General features: G+C 40.3%; 1 protein-coding gene across 5 annotated transcripts in view; it reads right to left on the reverse strand.

Annotated features, from left to right (window-relative positions):
- Positions 1 to 15,575, reverse strand: part of LOC105203879 (transient receptor potential cation channel protein painless) — a 271,244-nt gene that overhangs the window by 95,752 nt on the left and 159,917 nt on the right. The gene's annotated exons all lie outside the window — the stretch shown is intronic.

Here is a 15,575-nt window from a genome sequence, read left to right on the forward strand (position 1 = left end):
GGGTTGGAGGAAATTAAAAAAGAGAATGGAAGGAGCATTGGAAAAAGTAGAGTGAGAAGAGAAAAAGGTGCTGAGAGGTTGGTGGGATATTTAATGTAGGAGTATGGAAAGAGAAGTAAAAAAGAAGTTTAAAAAATGGAAGAAAAGAGGAGGGAACGGGGAAAAATATAAGGAGATAAGGAAGAGAAACAGAGAATATTGTAAGGAAAGGAAAAGAAGGGAAAGAGAAAGATGGGAGAGGGAATTGGAAGGTGTAAGAACGGAAGGGGATGTATGGAAGATAGTGAACAGGGGGAGGAGAAAGAGAAAGAGAGTCACGGAAGGAACCAAAATGAGGGAATGGAAGGGACACTTTAGAAAAGTGTTGGGGAGAATGGAGTGGAAAGTGAGAGGGGAGGTGAGAGGAAGAGAAGGAGTGGAGGAAGATGATATCAGTAGGGAAGAAATAACAAGGGCGGTAAGGAAACTGAAGGAGAGAAAAGCGGCGGTAGGGGATGGTATTGTAAATGAAGTATGGAAATTTGGGGGAAAAGAAATAAAGGAATGGTTGTGGGAAATATGCAACAGAGTGTGGAGAGGAGAGGGATGGCCAAAAGAGTGAAGGGAAGGGGTGGTAGTGTCGGTAGTAAAAAAAGGGCCGGGGGAGAGGGTTGACGAATAAAGAGGGATCACTTTAACACAAACGGCATACAAGGTGTACGCAACGGTACTTGCGGAGAGATTGAGGGAGGAGGTGGAGAGGAAGAGAATACTCCCACCAAGTCAAACGGGGTTTAGGAGAGGGGTAAGCACGATTGATCAGATCTACGTACTGAACTATCTGATGAACAAGAGGGTGGCGGTGAGAAAAGGCAAGATGGTGGTGCTATTTATAGACTTGAAAGCTGCGTTTGACTCGGTGGATAGGGAAATCCTCATACAGATAATGAGGGAGAGGGGAGTTAGAGAAAGTTTGGTCGTGAGGTGCGAGGAGGTACTGTAGGAGACCATAAGTAGAGTGAGGTTGGGGGATAAGTTAGGGGAAAACTTTTGGACGGAGAGTAGGGTAAGACAGGGGTGTCCCCTGAGCCCATGCTTGTTTACGCTGTTGCGGGCGGATTTAGATGAAGGGTTAGAGAGAGAGGAGAGAGGAGTGAGGGTAAAGAAAAGGAAAGTATACTCGTTAGCGTACGCAGATGATGTGGCAGTGGTAGCAGAGGAGAAGACAGGGATGAAAAGAATGATTAAGGCACTGGAAAGTTTCATAGATCGGAAGAGATTAGAGAATAATGTGGAGAAGACAAAAATAATGAGGTGTAGAAAGGGGGACGGGAGACAGAAAAAGATGGTATGGAAATGGAAAGGAAGAGAGATAGAAGAGGTGAGAAAATATAAATACCTAGGGTATGTAATGATGGCAAATGGGGGTCAGAAAGAACATATAGAGGAGAGAGTTAACAAGGGAGTGGTGATGAGAGAAGTGTGGGGGATAGGCAAAAGGAAGTTTGAAAAAGATTGGTCGAGAAGGATATGGTTGTTTGATAGATTGGTTTGGACGGTAATGGGATATGGAGTAGAGATATAGGGCTGGAAAGAAAGAGAGAAGGTAGAGAGGATACAGGACAGGTTCTTGAAGTGGATTGTGGGGGTTGGGCGGTACACGCCGGGGTACATGGTGAGGGAGGAAATGCAGAGGGAAAAGTTGAGAGGGTGGGCAGAGTTGAGGAGATGGAGCTATGAAAAGAAACTGGGTGAGGGAAGGGGAGGAGAACTGGCGAGGTTGTGTTTGGAGGAAATGAGAAACAGGACAAAGGTAGGAAAAGTGATGGGTAAATAGGAAGAGGAAAGAAGAGATTTTTATGAGGAGAAGAGCTGGAGCCTAATTGAGATAGAAAAAATGAGAGAAGGAGAAGTGCTGAGGGGGGAAGAAGTAGTGGCAGGAGAGAGTAGGAGGAGGAAGGAGGAGGAAGGATGGGAGAAAATTAGGGGCTCTAGATTTAACACATGGTATGGTAGAGTGAAAAGTAAGGGCCTGCCAGAGTACCTAAAAAAGGGATGGAAGGAGCAAAGATGGCAAATGGGGAATAGATATTGGGATGGGGACGAGGAAAGGAAGTGTAGGATATGTAGAGGGGGAATGGAAACTTGGGAGCACGTATGGGAGGAATGCACAAATTGGGGGGTTGAAAAGTAATAGCAGGAGATGGTGGAGGAGGTCTTGGGAGAGGACGGGGATGGAGAGATTTGGATGAGGAGATTAGAGGAGGTGTGGGAGGGTGGAGGGTGGTTGGGTGTGAATGAGAGTGTGAAGGAAAAGAGGAAAATGCGGAAACGGAGATCCGGAGAATGAGTGTGGATGTATGGATGGATAAGTAATCTTTCTCTCTCTCTCTCTCGTGTGTTGTATAGGATGCGAGGATTAAAATGTTTAAATTTTGTAAGCGGAGCGGAGGTCCGCAGTGTACTCCGCAAGGAATAAAGTACCTTACTCACACACACACACACACACACACACACACACACACACACACACACACACACACACACACACACACACACACACACACACACACACACACACACGCTGAAGATTTAAGATTCTATTTCTCGGGACAAGAACTTTTTTTTCTTAAAATTTAGTATTTTAAAAAATCCTAATGTTACGTCTGGCGAGAAAATTTTTATTTTTCCGCGCCATCAATACTAATAATAGCCTAATTAGAATCCGGAAACATCTTCCGATCAATTAGATAAATCCCACATCAGTATCATAAATCGATATAGCTCGATTTCAAATCTCATACGGCTTGGCTACATCGTGGTGCCGTCCCCTCGACGCGCAACACCCGCGAGCGTCCATCGGCGCGAGACAGACATCGTGCGCGCCGACCCCTGGGCTCGCGACCCCCTCTAATAGCAAGCTTCGCTCGTTGGAATTCTATTCATCTTTCCAACTTAATATAAAATATTAGGAACAGCAAATTTATAATTATCGAAACGTGATCCACTCATGGACGCTTCCCACTGCTGCGCCATGCAACTTCGATCGAAACAACTCTAAAATCGCGGACAATAAAAATGCTAAACTATTTTGAATCAATTAATCTCTTACGAACGATAATAAAACCTTAACTTTTTATACGTAGAACTACTGCATGTGCTTGGCGCTATCGCTCGCACACTCTCAATTATAATATAATTTCTATTAATTCTATTAATTTTCTGAGCACTGGATTTCGCGTCGGGGCTTGGTATGCGGTGCCCCCGCGAATCGCGATCCCCGGAGAAGTCTACAAGCGCTCGCGCGATATAGGCGCAAGCCGCGCGGTCGCGGAGCGGGGCGGGCTTCTAAGGGCCACACGTTACGAAAAACTATCGCTCCGAATTTTCCGAGAACCTGAGGAATCGTCCCGCGACACCTTTTGCCCATATCCTTGCCTATATAAGGAGCGAAATCGGAGCTCGAAATTCAGATCAGTCTTGTTGGTCGAGCGAGAATCGCTGCCATCGGCGATCGCCAACGTTCGGACCTCCAGGTACGATCGCAGTGACGGAAAGGTTTTACTCCTGACGAAGACGTTGGTCTTCGGGGTGGCCCCGATCGAATCGCCTCTTTCCCTCTCTCTCCTTTCCATCAGAGATCCTGAGGGTTGAACCACACCTAGCATTAGCTAGAGTGTCGCCTCACTCGTTTCTCTGCCTCCCTCCCTTTCATCCGAGCGTTGGAGAAGACTCGCGAAAGCGACTCTCCGACGTCTCCTCTCTCTCCCTCTCCTACTCGCTAACGCGACTCTTCGACACCGTCCTTCTTCCTTTCCTATCCCGTCGAGGAAGACTCGCTAGCGCGACTCCTCGACGCATTTACCGTCTCCCTACCCGGTGACCCAAAATCTTTTCCTGAATAATATCCACCTCCAAGGGGTCATTCTAACGGGTATTTACATCGACCCAGCGGATTCGTCTCTTACAACGTATACTCGTATTTTCGATTAGTTTCTTATCAGTAACAATTTTTCTCACTAAAATTCGTGGATCATTCACACTGACCTCTCTCTATCAATCGCTATTGCGTTGAAATCGTTCTTCAGAAGACCGGTAAGTCATCGGCTCATTTATACATTCACGTGGCAATCCTCACTGATTCAATGCATCTCTTCAAGAAGCCAAGAAGGCCGAAAAGGGACCGCGGCACTGACCCCCGGAGACTGCCGATCATTACCAAGAGCGAAAAAATCAATTTAAGGTTGACCCCGGGATCGACACGGGAATTTTTATTGTACCCGCGGTTATCCCGTACAGTTATTATCTTTTCTGTAGTTTCCTTATGTTTATAAATATATGCTATCAATTCAACTATCGTGCACGCTCTGTCATTCATTTAACCCCACGCCAAGCTCAATCACGAATGTCTAACCACCTTCGACTCTAATAAATATTATTAAACCTTTCCAAATTCATTGCGTATTCATTACACAATTACATATACCGGGTGTCCCAGACCACCCGTCCCACCCGATTTTTTCGTAAACGCGACATTTTAAAGAAAAATGTTTCAGACAAAAGTTGTAGGGTTTTAAAAGATCTATTTACTGATTTTATCAGTTTGACCTTGGATGGCGTCGCCAAGGTCAGATCAAAATAACATTAACTTTTTTAAATAGGACACCTCATTTTTGGTTCCAGAATCTAATAGCTGGTGTCAAGACCTTTCCAAAACACTATAAGAAAGTTTATTTTTGTTGAGTACTTTCCGAGTTGTGAGGCTTGAAAGTTACGGTGTACTGTTACCTTCAAGCGTCATAACTCGGAAAGTCCTTAACCAAAATAAACTTATTTATAGTGTTTTGGAAAGCTCTCGAAATCGACTACAGAAAATGCAATGAAAAATATACCTGTTTCAGACCACCCGTCCCACCCTTTTAAAACGTAGGGATGTGCTTGTACAAAAAAATGGCTCAGACAAAATTTGCATGATTTCGAGGGATCAACCTGATGATGATCTTGAATTCGACCTTGAGATCGATCTTGGGCATAAAGGTATAAGTCAAAGTAACATTTTTAAAATGTAAAAACGAAATAATCGGTGCCGCCTGTAGGTATTAGCGTTACCTAAGGTGTACCACGTGTAGGTAACAAGATCGTACTTACACCTTATCGGGGTGCTTTTTTAAGGTGGTTTCCCTCGCCGTCACCTTTGTCGGGGTGCTTTCATAAGGTGGTTCCCCTTGCCGTCACCTTTGTCGGGGTGCTTTTTTAAGGTGGTTCCCCTCGCCGTCACCTTTGCCGGGGTGCTTTCATAAGGTGGTTCCCCTTGCCGTCACCTTTGTCGGGGTGCTTTCATAAGGTGGTTCCCCTTGCCGTCACCTTTGTCGGGGTGCTTTTTTAAGGTGGTTCCCCTCGCCGTCACCTTTGTCGGGGTGCTTTCATAAGGTGGTTCCCCTTGCTGTCACCTTTGTCGGGGTGCTTTCATAAGGTGGTTCCCCTTGCCGTCACCTTTGTCGGGGTGCTTTTTTAAGGTGGTTCCCCTCGCCGTCACCTTTGTCGGGGTGCTTTCATAAGGTGGTTCCCCTTGCCGTCACCTTTGTGCATACGCATGTTGTTCAGTCTCGATGTTCAAAATGTCCACCACGTGCATTTATACAGGCTGTTACCCTACTTTGGAAATCATCCGTCGCCCGACGAATTTCGTCAGTATCTAGAGACTGAATGACTTGTCGAATTCTGTTTTTCATATCTTCTGCAGTCGTAGGTCGTTCGCGGTATACAAGGTCTTTTATTCGTCCCCACAAATAATAATCTAAAATTGTAAGGTCCGGTGATCGTGGTGGCCAATTATGTGGACCATGTTTACCTATCCATCGGCCGCGAAATATGCGGTTCAGTTGATGACGAGCAATGACAGACGTGTGGGCGGGACATCCGTCCTGTTGAAACCACATATTTAGACGTAATTGGAGTGGAATATCTTCAAGTAAACGTGGAAGTTCGTTTTCGAGTAAATCGGCGTATAAAAAACGGTTTAAATTCTCTTGAAAGAAAAATGGTCCCACGATATGCGTATCAACAATTCCGCACCAAACATTGACTTTCCAGATACGTTGATGATCCATTTCTCGATACCAATGTGGATTCTCTTGTGCCCAATAACGAAAATTATGTGTGTTTATTTCGCCGTCACTTTTAAGGTGCACTCATCAGAAAATAAAATACTTCTATGGAAATTAGGTAATTGTTGAGTAATCCAATTACAGAATATCAGTCTTTGTCTATGATCGTTCAATGTCATGGCCTGGTGAAGTGACATTCGATATGGATGGAATGAATTTTCACGAAAAATTCAACTGATCGTGCTTCGACTTATTCCACTATCTCTTGCTCGTCGCTTTAAAGAATCATTCGGGGTTACAAAGGCAGATGCAATTACATCAGGTGCTCTTACTGAACGAACTGATCGATGAATTTGCCTTCCCTTATTATGATCCGGCTGAACAATACCTTTTACAATTATTCGACGTTGTAAGCGACTGAAAACTTTGCGCGAATGTGGTGTATGATAGGGATATTCATTTCGCCACATTATTTCAGCTGCTCGAAAACTTCCAGCTCTACCCAAAACTGACATCATTAACGCAGCTTCTTCGTTCGGGTAAGGCATAACTACAAATTACGCTTATGACCGGGTTGCTTATTAGAAAACGTGAATTGGTGACGAGTTGCGTAATATTATGAATTCTAAGCAATGACTTTTAGGAGTGGTATGTAAGGGTGCTTTTTCGTGAAAATTACTTTATTGCTTCAATAATCAACATTAAATGAAGATTAATATTAATAAATCAAGAATAAACGGCATCATAGAGCTGTACCGAATGTTAGAGATCTCGGTAATTAGGTATCTTCAAAACTCTACGCGTAGGAGTATAGGTACACGCACCGGCAAAAATGGTGTCTCTCGACGCTAGCGCTCGGCTGCCGCACACACGCGGAGCCGCGCTCGTACGTGTGTCTAGGCTGCGCGGCGACGATCGGGGTGCGGGCGGAAAGTGGTGGGGGGCTTTACGATAGTGCATCCTCCTCGCTCGACGCTGGGTCGAGAGAGAAAGCATTATTTGACGTGATACCATGGGCGAAGTCGGTGTCCTCTGCTTATATTTTTCATTGCATTTTCTTGTAGTCGATTTCGAGAGCTTTCCAAAACACTATAAATAAGTTTATTTTGGTTAAGGACTTTCCGAGTTATGACGCTTGAAGGTTACAGTACACCGTAACTTTCAAGCCTCACAACTCGGAAAGTACTCAACAAAAATAAACTTTCTTATAGTGTTTTGGAAAGGTCTTGACACCAGCTATTAGATTCTGGAACCAAAAATGAGGTGTCCTATTTAAAAAAGTTAATGTTATTTTGATCTGACCTTGGCGACGCCATCCAAGGTCAAACTGATAAAATCAGTAAATAGATCTTTTAAAACCCTACAACTTTTGTCTGAAACATTTTTCTTTAAAATGTCGCGTTTACGATAAAATCGGGTGGGACGGGTGGTCTGGGACACCCGGTATATATATATATATTATATATGTATATATACAGGGTGTCCGTCCATAAATGTCCGAGCAAATATCTCGTAACTGGTTGAAGTTAGAAGAAAGTTTAATAAGAAAAATTTACATGGTTTTTAGTCGGCTACAAAATGCACGTAAAGAAATTTTTTTTACTCGTCACCTTTTTGAGTTATGAAGGTCAATGTAGGTTTTTTAAATGGGTACCTATAATTTTTTTTGCATATTTACATAGTAGAGGTAATTTTCAATCAAAATTATATTAGAAAAAAAATTGCTACGACGCATCGTTTACGAGATAATCGGCATGCAAAGTATTAAAGTAATAATTTGGATCGAGTATTGTTGAACAAATTTGGAATATCAAATAGGTTGAGAAAGTAAACATTGTTTTTTCATGAAATATTTATTAACAAATTAATTAAGAAATGGTTCGAAATTGTTACCATCATGATCGATACAGCATTCAACGCGTTTTATAATGTTTCTTATTGTTAACTGCAGCATTTCTGTTGTAATACTTTCAACAGCTCTAGTGATTTTATGTCGTAAATCTTCTTCATTTTCAGGAATAGTTGCATAAACAATATCCTTAATATACCCCCAACTTCTGTTGTAATACCACATCTCGAGCATATCACACTTTTCCGTAATTGTAAACATTGTTCTCACGCGCTCGTATGAAGTCTGTTATATCGAACAGGATCGCTGACCTTCAACTTTTCAAAATACACCACTGTTTGATTTGTAAATAAAGTATTTGTATAGCACGTAATATGAATTACAGGGTAGTATGAGTCTGTTAGTCAATCGTCTACATACGAGCGCGTGAGAACAATGTTTACAATTACGGAAAAGTGTGATATGCTCGAGATCTGGTATTTAAGTATGCGTAATGAAAATGAAGCACGATTACTTTATCAACAAAAATATCCAGAACGAAGAATACCAAATAATCGTACATTTCGACGAATTGAAGATCAATTGCGTCAAACAGGATCGCTAACAAGACAACGACGTACAATCAAAACAGATGAAGAAAAAGAGACAAGTGTGCTATTAAGTTTTATTGAAAACAGACGTACATCCATAAGAACAGTAGCACGTAATTTAGAATTATCGAAAAGTTACGTACACGCTGTACTAAAAAAATTCAAATTCAAACCGTTTCGTGATAATTTAGTACAAGCTTTACATGAAGGAGATGCAGATCGCCGATTAATGTTCTGCCACTGGCTTCGAGTTAATTATCGCACTGACTTTGGTTTTCTTAATAAAATACATGGTGCGTTCCATAAGTAATGCGACCAATTTTTTCCTGACGCGACGATACACCGCAGCGTGTTCTAACCTGTTGGGAAAGGTGGAGGGGAGTGTTAGCTTCAAAATGCGCCCGGTCTCGGTCGCTTCCGAGCAGCAGGAGAGTCAGGACGTGCATTCCCGTGAACCGCGTTTGAGGTTAACGTAACACGGCGCGATGGATCGTACTGTGGAGCAACGTTACGCTATCAAATTCTGCGTTAAACTTGGAAAGTCCGCCACCGAAACGTTGCCATTAATTCAGCAGGCCTTTGGGAGTGATTGCTTGTCAAAATCACAAGTTTTCCGATGGCACAAGTCGTTCAAGGAGGGCCGAGAGGAAGTCACCGACGAACCCCGCATTGGACGTCCATCAACCTCCCGAATTGACGAAAATGTGACGCGTGTGCGTGATTGTTTAAATTTTGACAGACGGTTGAGCCTTCAATTGATAGCAGAAACTCTTAACATTACGAAAACAACAGTTTTTCGTATTGTAACCGACGATTTAAACATGAAAAAGGTGTGCGCCAAACTGGTCCCTAAAGTGTTGACCGACGAACAAAAGAACATGCGAGTGCTTCGATGCCAAGAACTCTTGGAAATGTGTGAAAATGATCCTAATTTTTTAAACTCAGTTATCACCGGTGATGAGTCGTGGATTTTTGAGTACGACCCGGAGACAAAAAGACAGAGTTCAGAGTGGCACACTCCATCGTCGCCCCGCCCCAAGAAGGCACGCATGAGCAAATCCAGAATCAAAACCATGCTCATTGTCTTCTTTGACGTCAGAGGCATTGTTCACCATGAATTCGTACCTACAGGGACCACTGTGAACGCAGCTTTTTACTTGGAAGTGCTAAAAAAATTGAAAAAAAGGGTCACACGTTGCCGAAGCGACATCAAGAACGCGTGGAAGCTGCATCATGACAACGCGCCAAGCCACAGCGCCTTCGTTGTCAACGATTTCCTGGCCAAGACCCACACCCCATTGGTTTCCCAGCCTCCCTACAGTCCCGACCTGGCACCCGCAGACTTTTTTTTGTTTCCTCGTTTAAAACAAGGCCTGAAAGGAAAACATTGGGGCACAATTACAAACATCCAGGCACATGTGACATCGGCTCTAAAGGACATCCCGGAGAAGGCCTTTCAGGATGCCTTCCAGGCCTGGAAGCATCGCCTCCAAAAATGTATCGATGCGGGAGGGTGCTATTTTGAAGATTTCTAACCATTGGTACAAATATATTCAATAAATAGTTTTTTATGAATTTGGTCGCATTACTTATGGAACGCACCATGTATTATGGTCTGATGAATCTTGTTTTTCCAATTGTGGTATGGAAAATCGACATAACGTGCATACTTGGTCCGATGTGAATCCACATGCGAAAAGAGATAAAGGTTTCCAACGCAGATTTTCGGTGAACGTATGGTGCGGAATCATCGGAACAAAAATTATTGGACCTTTCTTTTTCCATGGTCATCTTAATGGTGACAAATACTTGGAATTCTTGCAAACAACTTTCTCATATTATTTACGCGATCTTCCATTATCAGTTTTTCGAAATATTATTTTTCAACAAGATGGTGCTCCAGCACACAATACACGTGCTGTAATTAACTTTTTAAATAATAGATTTCCTAATTGTTGGATGGGTACTAATGGTCCTGTACGATGGCCACCGAGATCTCCGGACTTGACACCTTGCGATTTTTTCCTTTGGGGGTATATTAAGGATATTGTTTATGCAACTATTCCTGAAAATGAAGAAGATTTACGACATAAAATCACTAGAGCTGTTGAAAGTATTACAACAGAAATGCTGCAGTTAACAATAAGAAACATTATAAAACGCGTTGAATGCTGTACCGATCATGATGATAACAATTTCGAACCATTTCTTAATTAATTTGTTAATAAATATTTCATGAAAAAACAATGTTTACTTTCTCAACCTATTTGATATTCCAAATTTGTTCAACAATACTCGATCCAAATTATTACTTTAATACTTTGCATGCCGATTATCTCGTAAACGATGCGTCGTAGCAATTTTTTTCCTAATATAATTTTGATTGAAAATTACCTCTACTATGTAAATATGCAAAAAAAATTATAGGTACCCATTCAAAAAACCTACATTGACCTTCATAACTCAAAAAGGTGACGAGTAAAAAAAATTTCTTTACGTGCATTTTGTAGCCGACTAAAAACCATGTAAATTTTCCTTATTAAACTTTCTTCTAACTTTAACCAGTTACGAGATATTTGCTCGGACATTTATGGACGGACACCCTGTATATATATATATATATATACTACTGTGTCCAAAAAGTAAGGTGACATTGCATTTATTTCGAAAATTCTTTATTTATTCTTGCAAATCAATTTCGTCCTCTTCAAAGTAATCCCCCCCTGATATAATACACTTATTCCAACGGATTTTCCAATCTTCGAAACAGTTGTAATAATCGATTTCAGGAATGGCCTTTAGCTCCTTCTTCACAGCGGCTTGAATCTCTTCTATCGACTCGAAACGGTGATTCGTGATTTTTTAACCAAAAACTCGACTAATATCGTTCCACAACCACCGTATTCACCTGATTTGGCTCCATGCGACTTCTGGCTATTCAGCAAACTCAAGCGGCCGCTCCGGGGACACCGTTTCGCTGCGAAGAAGGAGCTAAAGGCCATTCCTGAAATCGATTATTACAACTGTTTCGAAGATTGGAAAATCCGTTGGAATAAGTGTATTATATCAGGGGGGGGATTACTTTGAAGGGGACGAAATTGATTTGCAAGAATAAATAAAGAATTTTCGAAATAAATGCAATGTCACCTTACTTTTTGGACACAGTAGTATATACTTTGTAATATATATATATATATATATATACATACATATATATATATATATATATATATATATATATATACTTTGTATATATATATATATATATCCTCCCAAAATATCTCCTCGTACCTGCATAAACGAATTGTCGTGTATCGGGGCGTGTTACCGCACGACTCTGAGCCACGACTGGTGACAGCTGCTTATATCTCAGAAGCAAAATCTAACCAAAACTAACAAAAGAACAAAATTTACGTCCCGGATCGCAACCTTACAAATCCGCGTAACATCTAAAATTGAAAAATACTCTTTTACAATTTAATTAAATTGAAATTGAACACAAAACATATGTAAAAGTTTTTACACTTTTTTTAACATTCTTAAAACACTCATTGCAAATTTGTATGGCAAATATATCTTTTGTGTTTTTGAGAAATTTTTATTTAATTGATAATAGAAGAGCATTTTTATACTTTTTGTAATATTTTTGTATAACATATTTATTATTAAATAATTAAAAATGACTTACAAATTGTATATGTAACATTTAAAAAAATATTAGAAAATTTAAAAATGCTCTTCTATTATCAATTGAATTAAAATTTCTCAAGAACACAGAAGATGTATTTGTCATAAAAATTTACAATGAGTGTTTTAAGAATATCAAAAAAAGTGTAAATATTTTTACATATGTTTTGTGTCCAATTTTAATTAAATTAAATTGTAAAAGAGCATTTTTAAATTTCAGGATTTTTTTAAAATATTAAATTTTACGAAAAAAATTCTCGTCCCAAGAATTTAAACCTTAAATCTTTAGCATAATAACAACGCATTATACTATTGTACCATAGTGGAATTTCTTACAATTCTTCTTTTGTAACGATACTATAGCTAAAGGTATTTTATCATTTTCTTAAGAATGCGTGAATAACGGGTTATACACATGTAAAATAATAATAATAATTTATCTGTATTGAAAATATACACACAAGCCCAAAAAGATATTAAACTCTATTATATTTATTTGTAAACGAAACTTATTTACATAGTTTGTATTTCTGTCGACTTTGATAAGTTCTTTTTATATATATCTATTTTAAAGTTGACATACTTTTAAAAAATATTTAAAACATAAGAAATATAGATATTTACAAAAGTAATGTTATGTATATTACAAATTCAAGAGCCTCCCGGTACTCGCAAAATTCTTATGCATATATAATTATAATTTTTATGTTATAAATCGGAGATATCGCGTGTGTATGTTGTCACAAGCGCAATTAGCTGAGCTAAATATTAGGAACCCGGATCGGACCAAAACCGAAACCGATAACCGGATCATAACCGTTATTTTAGTAATACCAAAACCAAAATATTATGTAAGTTAATGGACCGAAACCGTAACCTGAAAATATTTTTTTGGTTTTTTTGGTCCAAGTCCCTTGTAAATATAGATACGTCCGTGCACCGCACATTAAGATTTAGCAAACACGATGATTCAGCGAGCGTGATGCGTTTGTAGGACCGGCGGACGGCCATGGTGATATGCCGTCGCTTGCTCCGCGGCAGCGGCCAAACACACGCAAAGTAAATCGTCAACGACAGTATTACACGTCGCAAGCAGATTTAAGGACTTTTTGCAAGAGAACATTTATAAAATGTTCAAATGTAAATATATTTTGTACGTTGAATAATGTATGAACGGTTTTGAAACATTCGTCTATGGACGTTTGGGTTAGATTAAAACTAAATCTGTATGTCCAATGGATGTTGTGCGCTCTGGGTGACGTGTACCAATCACCCTCTCGGTTTCTTTTGTTTAATATACTCCTAAATACTTTAAAGATATTTTTAAAATATCCTAAAACATCTAATAATGATTTTAAACTATGTGTTATCTAAACTATAACATCAAAGTATTTCATGTATTTTAATTTCGCAGTACAATTTTGGGGGCGCACTTTCAAAACATTATTTCATTATCATTTTATTAAAACATAATTGAAAGAATGATTGAAAGATCTATTTCGCTTTTTATTATAGCTCAGCTGGTTTTTTATTATTACGGAAGATGGAACTCCATTATGTTCATTTGTCAGCAATGCCGCGTTCTAATTATTTGATCTTATTACAGTAAAAAAGGAGTTTTTTTTCAGAGCAAATGTATTCCGGGCAATACCCAAAAGTGCATTTCAGAAATGTTTTGACGACTGGAAAAAGCACTGGCACAAATACATTGTATCAGAGGGGGATTATTTTGAAGGGGATAACATAATTTTGGATGAATAAATGAATATTTTTTTATAAAAATGAAAAGTCACCTTACTTTTTGATCACACCTCGTATACATGCATGAACAACGCGCGATTTAAGAAGTAATTTTTTGCGCTGTGGTAAGAAAATGATAAAGTGCTATCATTTTCATACCACCTTGCGGTAGATAGCATGATGCGTTTTTTTTAAGTGGTATCCCCAGTAGGCCTAATTCACTTTCTTGCATTTTTAATGCATAAATTGTTTGAAGTGCCGTCCTCGTTCTCGTACGCAATGTTCGGCCTTTCGCGTAATATTGCGCGTTGCGCGATGCACCATTTCCGGCGTGATGGTACGGATAGCTGCGAGAATCTCAGCTTCTCGCATCTTAGCTTTCGTACCATCACGCCTGTGCTCGACTAAATTTTTGATGTAACCCCAAACAAAATAGTCGAGTACGTTAAGATCTGGTGACCGCGCCGGCCAAATGATTGGGCTATTTCGACCCATCCATCTGTCCGGGAAGCGCTCGTTTAAAATAGTGCGTACTTGCCGCAAAAAATGCGCAGGAGCCCCGTCGTGTTGATAAATAATTTCCGTCCATTTGCGAAGAGGAAAATCATCAAGAAACTCTTCGAGAAGGGCGGGCAACACATTTTGCCAAAAATGTACGTAAATATCGCCAGTTAATCGAAGTAGGAGAAAATAGGGACCAATCTGAAAATTATCATAACAGTAATTTTTACAAACTGAGTCCGTGAGAGAGAGAGAGAGAGAGAGAGAGAGAGAGAGAGAGAGAGAGAGAGAGAGAGAGAGAGAGAGAGAGAGAGATTGATTGATTAAGCGTTTATTTCTGTCCTAGGTCAAGCCCTCTAAGGACAAACAGATAAACAGAGCAAGAAAAAGTACAAATGTTCACTTAATAACTAATTACAGAATACGGTAACGAAATACAACAACAGCAAAGAAAATTGGAGTCTTACAAACTAATAACGCAGTAGAGGTACAGGTAAAAAAAAAAAAAAAAAAAATAAAACTAAGACAAGCCTACGCAGGAGAGATAGAGATAGACAGCAAAAGCATAAATAATATTATGGTATGTAAGCGAAATAAAAGTAAAATATACAAAGCAAAATTTAAAGGTAATGGCAACAAAAGCGAAATAAAATTACACTTTTACTGACCGCTCAACTAAACAGAGAAAGCTATACAAGCGCAGAGAAAAGAAGAGAAGATAAAATAAGGTAAGAGTAGTATAGTAGCATAAAAGTAAGCATACAAGCTGAAAGTATAAGTGCGAGTGAAAAGAGGAATTGCAGAGCTAGTCCTGGGGCTGAGTGTATCCGTTGCAGTAGGAGGTGTAGAAGGCCACGTTGTCAGACAAGCAACCGATTAGGCATAGGGCGCAGAGGAAGATGAGGGTCCGGTGACAGTTATGCACTCAGCCCCAGACGCATTCTTCGAGGCCGCTAAGGGCGCGCGAGGTTTAACAGGACCCCGTTGAAGGTAGGAGGCCGAGGAGAGATCGTCGGTACTCCGGTTCAGTAAAAACGCAGATGCCGCGACGCCTTCGCGCGCGGACGATGATGCTGCAAAGGTGGCAGCCGAAGCTACAACGCCCGATGCAGCGACAGGGGG

Source organism: Solenopsis invicta, chromosome 14, assembly GCF_016802725.1.
Source record: "Solenopsis invicta isolate M01_SB chromosome 14, UNIL_Sinv_3.0, whole genome shotgun sequence".
Lineage (NCBI taxonomy): Eukaryota > Metazoa > Arthropoda > Insecta > Hymenoptera > Formicidae > Solenopsis > Solenopsis invicta.